This window comes from Mirounga leonina, unplaced genomic scaffold (assembly GCF_011800145.1).
Source record: "Mirounga leonina isolate KUSES-001 unplaced genomic scaffold, KU_Mleo_1.0 Mir_54, whole genome shotgun sequence".
NCBI classification, from domain to species: Eukaryota; Metazoa; Chordata; class Mammalia; order Carnivora; family Phocidae; genus Mirounga; species Mirounga leonina.
The window spans coordinates 6,339,467-6,352,023 of NW_023270812.1; the positions used below are offsets into that span (position 1 = coordinate 6,339,467).

Below are 12,557 nucleotides of genomic sequence, written 5' to 3' on the forward strand. Positions count from 1 at the left end.
GAGCAGGGAGCCCGATGTGGGACTCGATCCCAGGACCCTGGGATCATGACCTGAGCCGAAGGCAGATGCTTAGTGCCTGAGCCACCCAGGCGCCCCAGAACTATAAAAACTTACATGTAAAAAAAAAAAAATCATTATGAAAATATTTTATTTATTATTTATTTATTTATTTTTAAAGATTTTATCTAGTCATTTGACAGAGAGAGACACAGCGAGAGAGGGAACACAAGCAGGGGGAGTGGGAGAGGGAGAAGCAGGCTTCCCACTGAGCAGGGAGCCCTATGTGGGGCTCGATCCCAGGACCCTGGATCATGACCTGAGCCGAAGGCAGATGCTTAATGACTGAGCCACCCAGGTGCCCCCACCCCAAATTACTCTTAAACGATTTACACGAAAATAAAAAAAGAGCCTCTTTACTTACTGATTCCTAATCGAGCGCCACTCAGCAAAGGGCCTTCTAGAAGGAGAGTTCTTAGAAATCATAAACTCTTGTAGAATTTGACATGTGCTGATGTACACCTAGAAGAATGAACTCATTAAATCATCTACAATATGAAATCTCATCAATTCAACCTAAGGATATTTTGGAACATCCCTGCATTTACTCTAACAACCCTCTTTCTGACAAATAGCATCAGCCTGTTAGAGCACTGATAGGCAATTTAATATGAAGTCTATTTCCAGAACTTTTAAATGATAAATTTTAAATAATCCAAGCTTCAGTTCAAGTATTTCTGGCTATTACTATAGTTCGTATTTAATTTCTATTATTTGTGGTAGTAAAAATAAAATATTCTCAATACTATTAGGGGGAAAAAAGGTTTAAAATGCACGCAGGTGATTTCGCTACATGCATGATAGGTTAAAAAAAAAACTTTCTCGCATTTGTTAAACAGCTTTAAATTTGGTATGCTAAACCAGGTTTTACTTCTGACTAAGCAAGCCCCTGTCTGGGAATGAGATATTAATAATAAATGCAGCTTTCAAATTCGTATAATTTACACTCTGGGAGCATCTGACTTACTGTATAGTAGTAGCTCATTATGTTAAATGAATAGTGTTGCTTTCAGTATCACATGATTTCTTTTACATACCCCATCCTTTACCTACATGAATGAAACCGCTTACCTCTAGATCCCTACGTCAGATTACCATATTACTACACAAAATGATATTTGGATTATTGGAATGTGTGTCAGTTGGTTTACAATAATGAAAATTTGTGGAAATAGACTAAAACTTCAGCTTGTTGTAGTTACAATCCTTTTGCATGGTTTTCACATACGTAGGTGGTCATGGGGATCAACATGACTCATTTATCAGCAGTATAGAATACCATAACCATTCAAGCTAATTATTTGTTTTTTCATTGACACAATATTTCTAATTATAATCTTGGTCATTTTTTCAGTGTTATATTTGTTCACAGACATGTAGAAAATTGGTCAGATTCTCTCTTTTTCTAAATTTATGTTTATAATCATGTTTATTTTTTAACATAGCCTTATACCTAAAGTCATAGTTTCTGGAAAATTAAGTATTCCAGTATTACCAAATGAAGTAAATATGCTTTCAAAACTTAAGTAACAAAAAACATTGATTGTGAAGCAGCCTTCTTTATAAACAACTTATCTGAGTTAAATATCTCCTTATTTTTGTATTTTTAGGGAAAGTCTCTTAGTGTAATAGCTATATTTCCATGAAGACCCTCAAAACAGGATGTGTCATTCTTCTACTTCATTTAATGGGAAATTACAATTCATAGATGCAAGCATTATCCACTTGTCTATTCATTCAATCAGCAACTCTCTCTCTCTCTCTCTCTCTTTTTTTTTTTTGGTTAGCTAAACTAAGAACTTGCTAATGGTAGGCACAGTTCTGAAGATTTGGGATCAGCAAAATAAAGTCCTTGTCCTTAGTCCTCCAAGGAAAACTACCACACAATAATAAAGTCTTGATAAAAAAAAAGGTACTGTTTTCTGAGCAAAGAGTTTAAATGTTTTCACCAAAGTCATGAAATAAAGCAATCTTGGTGTACAGGAAAAAAAAAAAAAGGTACTGTTTATACAAAAGAACTTCAGTGGTATAGGAAATAAAAATTTCCTTTTTATATCCAACATTTACATTTCATTATTTCTGTCTTCAACAGTATAAACCTTTTGGCTTAAAAAATCAGAATAGCTCTATGTCTTTCTTAAGGTTTATTTCTATTCAGAAAATAATGTGCAGGTCTCCAGCTTTTCTAAATTACAACCCCTGTCCCAAACCTGACACCCAAATCATTTTTCCAGTGTTGGGGCTCACCTTCAATTGCCTCTTTCAAACCCTTCCTAATTAAATGAGTCACCAACCAGTGCTCTTCCACAAAAGACATACACAGCTAAACCCTAAAGAGTTCTGTGGGCACTCTCGGTGTTTCTTTGAGAATGCTCTAGTAACATAAGTAAATACACTTGATCATAAACAGATTTGATCAGATGGGCTGTACAAACAGAAATCCTTATTTACACAGTCATAATCTATGTATAAGAATAAAAAAATTTCTAAAATAATAATAAACATAAATGGCCAGTTTTTTAAAACCCAATGTCAAATATTGTTCTTCCTTTACTTCCTTGAAATTATTGTTGCATTCTGTTCTTTTTTTTTTTTTTTTTTTAAGATTTTATTTATTTGTGAGAGCGGGAACGAGAGACAGAGAGCATGAGAGGGAGGAGGGTCAGAGGGAGAAGCAGACTCCCTGCCGAGCAGGGAGCTCGATGTGGGACTCGATCCCGGGACTCCAGGATCATGACCTGAGCCGAAGGCAGTCGCTTAACCAACTGAGCCACTCAGGCGCCCTATTGTTGCATTCTGTATGAAAACAAGTAAGGAGAAAATACCTGAAATCAGAGACTAATATTCAAATTCATATTGTTACATTTGCCTAAAAAGACTGATAGGACATATAGAATTTGAAGATTTTGTAGTCCATTTCCTTTTAAAGGCCTTGTTTCTTGGTATGTTAGAACCTATAACCAGAAACCAGTTGCTCAGTGTTGTGTTGGTTTAACCTCAACTGACAGTAGATGCTTTCTGTGCTATTACACTTTTCATAAAGCAAGTTAGGATTTGGACCCAAAGTTATGATTATACAGAAGTTGACTTCAACTGAAGCTTTGTACTGTAGCTTTCCTTTTCTATAGACTATAGATGTTTTATGTTCAAAGCTTAGGGGAATGGGAGAAATAATTCTTTAATATTGCTTTACTTAGAGATGTTTATACTTACTAATCATATATTCATTCAACACATAGTGGTAATGGTCAGTATTTATAAATTATGTATTAATATATCGATTTGGCTGCTTTAACAGAGACCAAATAACCGTGGTTGAACTAAGATGGAAGTTGTTTCTGTTATATAAGTCCAAGTTTGTTTGGCACTGCTTGTATATTCTTCCTTTGTATCCTGTAGGATGATGCCCTGGGTCACGGTGGGCTTACCAACACCAGGGTCAAATCCCTACCCTCAGAAAGAAGGGAAAAAAAGAAGCAGAAAGCTTCCTTTTAGAGGCATGACTCAGACACTACACCCCACTTCCATTCAAATACCACTGGCTAGAATTTGGTCATAGGCCTATATTTTCTCTTTGTACAAAAAACTTATGAAAAATTGACCCTTGATGCAACTCCCAGGCCCCTATATCTGTTTCATCAGGAAAAGGGCTACGAAAGTTACATAGTGCAAAAAGGCATAATCTCCAACACCTCCTTCAGGCATGGGGAGAGAAAAACGGGTAAGGAGCAGCCTACAGGAAGGAGCAGGAAGAAATGGGAGGACACGCAGCTTCATTAGGAATGCATGTCCCAAAAGTTGCACTTGTCACTCTCGCTCAAATCCATTGCCAAAACCTAGTCATATGACCACAACCAGTTGCAAGAGAGGCTGGAAAATGGAGTCTCTGACTGGTAGCTCTATGTCAAGCTGAAACTTGAGGCATTTTATTACTGTAATAAAGGGAAAAAGGGAAATCGGGGGATGATTAGAAGTGTCCACCGCCAGTGCTAAATATGCCATATTGCTAGTGAAAAGGAAACAGACAAGTAAATACACGTCTGTGGTAAGGCTTACAAATATTTACTCAGTATAGTGGAAGTACTAATGATGAGGGGACCAAGTGATAATAAACTGATTGAGGTCCTTATCCCCTTCTGTCCGGGTTTTTACAATATCATCCAAACTGGTCTCTAGCTTCCATCCACCAACTGATTGTTTGTTTCAATCATGTATCAGTATTATCACATTCATCTTTCCAGTACAAAATTCCCTTCCCATCAATGGTACCTCCACGGACCAGCAAGGTCTTCTGTGATGTAATCCTACCCCAAGGTTTTAATTTCATCTCCCCCTATTCTCACTTCCTTCCACCAAATTAAAACTGTAACTCTTCATTGTTGTGATGTCACTTATATTGTTCCCTTTGCTTGAATGCCCTCCTCCCTACATACCTGCACACCCACGCTCATTCAGACATAATGTAACAGATATCTGCTAATCATGGACTATGCCAAGCACTGTTTCAGGTGCTGGCAATTGAGAAGGCAGGAAAAGGCATCCATCCTGTCAAGGAGCTTTGATTTTTGTGGCCAGCTAAATGCCGACTACTTCAAGAAGACTTCCCTAATTCTCCCTCTTTGCCAACCCAGATGGAAAGTTATCCTTTACTCATTGTTTTCTACTGGGTATTATAGTTACTTTGACTCATGTTGTATGTCCTATAAATTCCCTGTGAGGGCAGAACCCATGGCTAACCAATTTTTTTCATCCTAACCAGTGCCTAACAGTGTACTCAGTAAGTATCTGATGAATTAAGGTAAGTAAATCTACCCTTTCTTCCTGTTTCATCTTTTCCCTCTCTCTTGTTGCTGTAATTGTTATGTGTCTTTAGTCTGGGTTTTTTTTTTTGTTGTTTTTTTTTTAACAACCCTCCCCCCAATTTAGGAGCTCAGAAGATCCCTTTAAAACTCAGCCAGATCAAGGCATTCCTTATCTCAAACCCTTCAATGGCTCCTCATCTCAGAGTGAAAGTTCAAGTTCTTATACTCCTATAAGGTCCTAAGTAATCTGGCACCTTTGCTTCTTTATCCATATATTTTAGGGTTTTCTTCCTCACTCATTCTGTTCCATCCACAGTAGCTTTCTTGCTGTTCCTTGAATATGCCAGTTGCCCAGCTGGCTCAGTCCCTTTGCCCTTTCTGTACCCTCTAGTTGAAATGCATTCCCCCCTTACATATCACCATCTCCTGTTACTTCAGTTTTTTGTCAAAAATTAATTTTTCAGTGAAAGCTTCCCTGACTATTTAAAATTTCAACCTCTTAATAATCTGTTCCATCCCTAGTCCAGCACACTCATCTTCTTTCCATTTTATGTTTTTCCATAAATTTGACCACCCTCTAAATTAATTTAGTTTATCCTATGTCTTCTTCCACTACAGAATTAGCTCCTTGAGAGCAGGGAATTATTACTATTTTACTCACTGCTGCATCTCTAGCTCTAGAAGAGTTCCCGGCACATAAGAGGTGCAATTTTTTTTTTTTTTTGGTCAGATAGATTAATAAATGACCTATCTTTTATACTATAATGAGACAATCATCTTTCAATTAGCAGCTTCAAGAAAATGCTAATGGTGTTATATAAATATAAAATATAGGAATTAGAATAATTTACAAATGTTTTATGCCATATTTTAACTACCTTATTATAAAAGTTGTACGTGCTCACTGTAAAATGTTAAAGTGGTAAGGTTTACAAAGCTTTCTCCTTTCTAAAAATTTTAGTTTTTTTACCCCCAAATCCTCTTATGATTTTAGTGTTCTATTTTAAAAAGCTTTGCTTTTTCCTGATTCATTTTTGTTTAGGAAGTGGGACAGACAGTTTGAATTTATTTTTTTTCCAAATGACCAGAGGGTTCTTATATGACCCTTTACATATAGTTAAACTAAATTATATAAAATATCTTCCTATTTAATTTCAATGACCTAGCAATGTTATATGTATATTAAATATAGTAGCTTTTTATATGTTTTAATATATGATAGTCATTTTTATTCCATCTGAGTTTCCAACCCATGTTATGAGGAGGCAGGGCAGATTTTTTTTTTTCCTCCACTTAGCATATAAATCTCAGACAACTTAATTTTTTGTTGTTGTGGTTTCAGGACACTTATTAAATGGTAGTGCAAGGAACGGAACTTAGATTTCTATATATTTCTGACTTGGACCAGTCCTCTATTGATCGCTTGTTTTTTAGACTTTTGTTAATGCATCATATGCCAACATAAGTGTATCACTTAATGAATATTAAACCAAAGACACTGGTCCAGCACCCAGATCATGAAACGTTATTAACACAGAACTCCCTCAGGCCTTTTCCAGTCACTGCCCAAATATACCCCCAATTTCAATCTTCTGATAACAGATTTGCATTTACATCCATGAAATCCTAAAGTCCGTAATTGTTTTGTGTCTGACCATTAAATTTGTGTGACTCACCCACATTATTGCATATGATTATAGACCCTCTATACTCATTCCTGTGTAGTATTTTCGGGTGTCTATAGAACATTATTTATCTGTTCTTCCACTGATGAGGATTTGTATGACTTCTAGGTTAGGATCATCACAAATAGTGTTACTAGGAAAATTTTTTTTTTGGAGAAAATATGTATAAATGTCCAAGAATATATTCCTGAGAATTTCTGAGTCTTGGGGTATGAATATGTTTGCTTCAGTAACTACATCAAAATCATTTTCCAAATTGATTTTTCATGTTTAAACTCTTGCTAGCTCTACATGAGAGTACTATTTGCTCTATCGTCTAATTGCTGTTCTCTTTATTTTGCATTTTAGGTATTCTAGTGGGTGTATAATATTATCTCTTGAATTTAATATTAATTTTTATTATGACTAATGAAGCTTAAAACTTTTAAAAATGTATTTATTGGTCATTTGATTATCCTCTTTTATGAGGTGTCTTTTCAAGACCTTTGGGTGTTTTTCTCATGACTTAATTTGGCTTATTTATTTATAGTACTTTTTAATTTTTCATATTCTATTCTACATGATATAAGGCATTTATTAAATGTATATATTCCAAGTATAGTTTCCTACTCTGAATTTCCTTTCCATCTTCTTCTTTTTTTTTTTTTTTTTATAAGTGAGAGAGAGAGTGGGATGAGCTGGGGTTGGGGTGGGGAAGGGGAGAGAGAGATGGGCAGAGGGAGAGGGAGAGAGAGAATCCTAAGCGGCCTCCATGCCCCGTGCAGAGACTGCCTCAGGGCTTGAACTCATGACCCTGAGATCATGACCTGAGCCCAAACCAAGAATTAGACCTTAACTGACTGAGCCACTCAGGCACCCCCCTTCCATTCTCTTAATGGTGACTTTCCCTCTTTTTTAAAAATATATACTTTGTGTGAAAAACTTATCTCAAATGTTTTGTTTATGTATTTATTTGTCAGGTGTTCCTCAACTAAGTTCAACAGTCTGACAATGAAATACATATACATTATGACACAAGGCTTCGAAAATAAATTGGAGTTATCAGAAACAAAATAGAAGAAACAATAGTCAAACAATGAAATAAAATATAATTAAACTAGAAGGCCTGAGATAAAGGAGAATCAGTTTTGCCATTCATAAGGGTCAGTGTATTTATTGATTGATGTTCAGATTTCATTGTGAGCTTCTGGGCATTGGCTGCTCAGAGGGGAACATTATACACTTGTTATCACACAGGAAGTAGCCTATCAATCTCTATAGCGTATTCAAGCTTTCTCCGCGCTGAGTTCTCAGAGAAATTGATGTTGTAGCAATTTTTAAATTTTTCTTTTATTGAAGTATAATTGACATATAATATCCTGTTAGTTTCAGGTGTATAGCATAGTGATTCTACATTTTTATACATTACAAAATGATCCTGGTGATAATTCAACTTATCATCTATCACCATAAAAAGTTGTTATGTTATTGACTATATTCCCTATGCTGTATATTACATCCCCATAACTTATTTTATCACTAGAAGTTTGTGCCTCCTAATCCCCATCACCTATTTTGCCTATCCCCCAGGTCCCCCTCTGGTAACCAACAGTTCGCTTCCTGTATCTATGAGTTTGTTTCTGTTTTGCTTTGTTTCATTTGTCTTGTGTTGATTTTGATTCAATATATAAGTGAAATTATACAATATTTGTTGTTCTGTCTGACTTATCTCACTTAGTATAATACCCTGTGGGTCCATCCTTGTCGTTGCAAATGGCAAGATTTCATTATTTTTCATGGCTGAGTAATATTCCGAGAGAGAGAGAGAGAGAGAGAGAGAGAGAGAGAGAGAGATCTCAAATCTCCTTTATCCATTCATCTATTGGCAGACACAGGTTGCTTCCGTATCTTGGCTATTGCTATTGCAAATAATACTACAATGAACATACCAGTATATATATATATATCTCTTCAAATTATTTTTTCATTTTCTTTGGATAAATACCTAGAAGTAGAGTTGCTAGATCACATGGTAGTTCTAATTTTAATTTTTTGAGAAATCCCCGTACTGTTTTCCATAGTGGTTGCAGCAATTTACATTCCCACCAACAGTGTATGAGGGTTTCCTTTTCTCCATATCTTCCCCAACACTTCCTATTCTTTGTCTTTTGATAATAACTGATCTGACAGGTGTGAAGTGATTATTTCATTCTTGTTTTAACTTGCATTTCCCTGATGATTATTACATTGAGCATAGAACACTGAACATCTTTTCATGTTTCTGTTGCCTATCTGTATGTCTTCTTTGGAAATATGTCCATTCAAGTCCTCTACCCACTTTTTAGTTGGGGTTTGTTATTGTTGTTGATAGTAAGTTGTATAAGTTCTTTATATATTTTAGCTATTAACCCTCCTTATTTCATATATGTTTTATAGATATTTTCTCCTAGTCCTGGGTTGCCTTTTCATTTCGTTGATGGTTTCCTTTGCTGCATAAAAGCTTTTCAGTTTAATGCAATTACATTTGCTTATTTTAGCTTTTGTTGCCCATACCTGAGAAGACTAGTCCAAAAAGTATCGCTAAGACCTATTTCAAAGAGCTTATTGCCTGCGCTTTCTTCTAGTGATTTTATGATTTCAAGTCTTACATTCAAGTCTTTAATCCATTTTTAATTTATTTTTGTACATGGCATAAGACATGTACTGGACATAAGTCCAGTTTCATTTTTTGCTTTTACTGGTCCAGTTTTCCCAGCACCATTTATTGAAAATACTGTATTTTCTCCATTGTATTATCCTTGCCTTCTTTTTCATGGACTATTTGGCCATATGTGTGTGTGTCTACTTCTAAGCTCGTCATTCTATTCCATCGATCTACATGTGTGTTTTTGTGCCAGTAGCATACTGTTTTGATTACTACAGCTTTGTAATATTGTTTGAAATCAGGGAGCATGATGCCTCTTGCTTTATTCTTTCTCAAGATTGCTTTGGCTATTTACGGTGTGTTGTGGTGTCATACAAATTTTTGGATTTTTTATTCTAGTGTTGTGTAAAATACCACTGTGTTTTGTTGGGGGTGGCATTGAATCCATAGGTTACTTTGGGTAGTGTGGGCATTTTAACAGTATTCTTCCAATTTATGAGCATGGTATGTCTTTCCATTTCTTTTTTTTAAAGATTTTATTTATTCATTTGACAGCGAGAGACACAACGAGAGAGGGAACACAAGCAGGGGGAGTGGGAAAGGGAGAATCAGACTTCACACAGAGCAGGGAGCCTGATGTGGGGCTTGATCCCAGGACCCTGGGATCATAACCTGAGCCAAAGGCAGACACTTAATGACTGAGCCACCCAGGAACCTTGTGTCTTTCCGTTTCTTTGTGTCATCTTCAATTTTTTCCCATCAATGTCTTATAGGTTTATTTTTTTAAGATTTTACTTATTTGAGAGAGAGAGTGATAGTAAGAGAGAGCAGAGAAAGGGGGAGGGGCAGAGAGAGAAACAGGCTCCCCACTGAGCAGGGAGCCCAATGTGGGGCTTGATACCAGGACCCTGGGATCATGACTTGAGGAGAAGGCAGATGCTTAACTGACTGAACCACCCAGGCACCACAATGTCTTATAGTTTTTAGAGAAGAAGTGTTTCATCTTTTGGTTAAATTTATTCCTAGGTGTTTTATTCTTTTTAATGCAACTGTAGGTGAAACTCTTAATTTTTCTTTTTGATGGCTCATTATTAGCATATAAAAACATGACCAGTTTCTGTTAATTTTGTATCTTGAGACTTTATTGAGTTCATTTATTAGTTTTAATAATTTTTTGGTGGAGTCTTTAGGGTTTTCTATATAAGTATCATGTCATCTGCAGTTTCTTTTTCCTTGTCAATTCAGATGTCTTTTATTTCTTTTTCTTGCCTAATTGCTCTGGCTAGGACTTCCAAAACTATTTTGAATAAAGATGGTGAAAATAAAGTGGGCATCTTTGTCTTGTTTGTGGTCTTAAAGGAAAGGCTTTCAGCTTTTCACCATTGAATTGATGTTAGCTTTGGGTTTGTCATATATATGGCCTCTATGATGTTGAGGTACATTCCTTATATACTTTGTTGGGAGTTTTTATCAGAAATGGATGTTGAATTCTGTCAAATTCTTTTTCTGCATCTATGAAATGATGAAATAATTTTTTTTTTAGTTTTGTTAATGTGGTATATCATGTTGATTGATTTGTGGATGCTGAAGCATCCATGCACTACTGGAATAAATCCCACTTGCTTGTAGTGTATGATCCTTTTAACACATTGTTGAATTCAGTTTGCTAATATTTTGTGGAGGATTTTTTTATTTATCAAGGATATTGGCCTAAGATTTTCTCTTTTTGTGGTGTCTTTTTCTGGTTTTGTCATCAGGGTAATGCTGGTTTTGTAAAATGAGTTTGGAAGCATTCACATTCCTTTCTCTTTCTTTTGTTTTTTAATGATTTGAAAAGGATAAGCACTAACTCTTTCTTAAACTATTGGTAGAATTCACCTGTGAAGCTGTCTGGTCCTGGTCTCTTGTTTTTTTGAGAATTTTTAAATTAATGATTCAATTGTATTACTTGTAATCAGTCTCAAGATTTTCTGTTTCTTCATGATTCAGTCTTAGAAGATTGTGTGTTTCTAGATATTTATCTATTTCTTCTGGATTTTACAATTTGTTGGCATATAATTGTTTATAGTAATCTCTTATGATCCTTTGTATTTCTGTGGTACCAATTACAACTTCTCATTGGGTTTGGCCAGCAAACCCTGAAACAGCGAATGAAAAGATTATTCCAGACACCTAAGTAGGAGAAAGGAGAGAGCCTGGTGAGAGGCCTTGAGTCAAGCTCTACCTCCATTTTTATTATGCATGTTATTGTTACATCAAAGAATCAAGATTAGAAAGGAGTGTAAAGTTTTAATATCTAGGGCAGTGACATTTACAGGCATTGTGTGATTAGAACTGTGTTCGTGACCTGCAGGCAGGGAGTAGGTGACTATTAAGGATTTATGCTTAACCTAAGTTAAGCATCTGTCCCCTGGGAGATTGTGTTGAGCCACAATGAGGATCTGGCTGTTTTCAGCCCAGAAATCTAACAGGAGGCCCAGTTTTCTGGTCACTCCTCCTTTGCTTCTCAAGTAACCTCTCCCAAGGAGGATTGTGTTTGTCATACCTTCGCTAGCCAGGCATTATGAGTTCCCACATTCCCCCCTCTCTTATTCTTTGTAGGTTGGAAGTCTTGCTGCAGTTGTGCCAGGTTCAAATCTCGAGTTTCTCCTATTGGGGAAAGTGCTGTTTTTCCGATTTTGCAGACTACAAAGAGAAGCAATAGACAAATGAGTAAAATAATGGACAGTTCAATGAGTCCCCATTTGCTATTAGAAAACCAGTTTTTTGGATTTAACCATTGTAGATTGTCAGAATACCCCAGTTTTTTTGTTTATGCTCATGTTCATTAATGGTGGTGAGAGAAGATAAAACCTGTTTCTTTTTAAGTTGTGAATGTCTGAGGTTAAATTGTCTCAAAGGGAGCCTTGAAGATGTTTTTTTAATTTCTCCCCAATCATATTGAGTACCGTTCCAGTGTAAAGGGGCCTTCTGGGCCTTCTGGGCCCCATCACAATTAAGATTCTGGCGAAAATCCAGGGCCTCCTGTTTTTCTCCCAGGTATTCTATTGCTACTTCCATCAGGTGGAGTCTCCGCAACAATTTTTTTTTTGTTGTTGTTAAGATTTTATTTATTTATTTGACAGAGAGAGACACAGCGAGAAAGGGAACACAAGCAGGGGGAGTGGGAGAGGGAGAAGCAGGCTTCCCGTGGAGCAGGGAGCCCGATGTGGGGCTCGATCCCAGGACCCTGGGGTCATGACCTGAGCCGAAGGCAGACGCTGAACGACTGAGCCACCCAGGTGCCCCTCCCCAACAATTTTTGATCGATCGTCTGTTGTAATTGGAATTCAACCGGAGTTCAGTTGGAATTCAGGTTGCAGTATACGCAATTTGATCAACATGTTGGGC

General features: G+C 36.4%; 1 protein-coding gene across 1 annotated transcript in view; it reads left to right on the forward strand.

The window, feature by feature from the left end:
- Nucleotides 1-12,557, forward strand: part of PACRG (parkin coregulated) — a 321,973-nt gene that overhangs the window by 727 nt on the left and 308,689 nt on the right. The window lies entirely within an intron of this gene.